Raw genomic sequence first — 1,646 nt, forward strand, 5'->3', positions numbered from 1 at the left:
TTTTTGGTTATAATGTTTTTATTAGAAAAAAATCATGTGTTTCTTACGCATCCAGTTTTGTTAGTACTAGACAGGCGCTCCATGGCAGTTTTTTTAGCGTTAAGTCGATTTTTTTTTCAAAGAAATTCAAAGAAATTTTCAAAAAAATTCAAAGAAAACAGTGTCAGGAATAATTTTTATGCATTTTCTCAGGTGAAGTCTCCCTCGAAAAAATCATGCCGAGAAACTTAATTATTGTTGAAGCAAAAGTAATCATAAAATCAAAATAACAAATTTATTTTCAGGCTGATTGTACATATATTCCAATAAATACGTTTGAAAACAAATCTAAAAATTTTTCATAAGCACCAGCATGAAAGGCATCATTAGGTGGCTATACCTGTGAGACATATCTGTCGAGCAATCTACAGAATTCTATTATTTTACCATTTTTTAGAAAATGTTCAAAATACCAGCAGGATTTGAAAAACATCATTATTTTACCAAAAATTGTTACTTGAGTGGCCATTACTTTGAATATAATTATTCCTGAAAATATGCACAAAAATTTTGCAGGTTTGTCATGCATTTGTCTAATGATCGAAATCATTTGACACATGATAGAAATGTTCATTTTGAATACCGAAGTATAACTCATGCACTTTCTATTTGAAATGTTTTTTGATTTGTCAGCAGTCTAAGCGTTTTGACAAAATGAGGTCCTCGGTTTGTGGAAAGGATTTTTCACTAGCACTTACAATATCTCCGATTAATCGTTTGTTATGTCGATTATGTAGCGCTTTGAATAGAATTTTGACTAGCTCATTTGTATTTAATTTTTTTAATGAAACGTTTTCAATGTTCGTTCTTCCATATTATTCAAAGAATTAATTCTGCGAAGTGAAAAAATTGTAAGTAGGTTTCGTTCTGGGTCCAGTCTAGTTTGTTTGTTTCTGATTTGTTGTTAGAAAAACCATAAATTAGTGCACTGTATTGTAAAAATTGCCTTAGAAATGTATTGCTTGATGAGCATTGGTGATCTGAGAAATTTTGTGAATTGAAAGTAATTTGATGTTGATTGATTAAGTTTCTTGGTTTTTGAAAGACTGTTTGTTATCAACATGGATTCCAAATGGTTTACAGAATATGGTTTTAAATGAATAATGAAACAGGAAAGTAAAGCGAAGCCTTGCATCACTTGCAATGCAATGCAAGCACAGCATTGAAAACTAGTGAATAGAAAAAAACGGAGGTAACAATGTCGAAACAAAATAGTTTGTAAAAAAAAAGAAAAAAATTTCAGAGAAACAGTCAAGAAACACAACAAACAGCATTATATAAATCCTGAAGCTTTTGGCGAGCGCCCACTAAGTCAAAAGTGCATTTTTAGAGACAAAAATAGTCCTGCCTAGCCACTCATTGAGCTGGAAACAAAAAAAATGTCACAAAAAATTCATGACAAAAAAATTTTGCGCAAATAACTTGTTACTATTTTTATTTTTTGTAATAAAAAACAAACTGATTTCTTCAATTGTTTTTTTTTGCCCTTTCAGCAACACAAATGATAGTTAAAATGCCAATAAAATATCAGCCTTAAACATTCATTATAAACGAAGCATTTAAGCTAAGGAGAAACGAACAGAAAAGAAATGATACAAAATCAGGTC

The sequence above is a fragment of the Symsagittifera roscoffensis genome, chromosome 7 (genome assembly GCF_963678635.1).
Source record: "Symsagittifera roscoffensis chromosome 7, txSymRosc1.1, whole genome shotgun sequence".
NCBI classification, from domain to species: Eukaryota; Metazoa; Xenacoelomorpha; order Acoela; family Convolutidae; genus Symsagittifera; species Symsagittifera roscoffensis.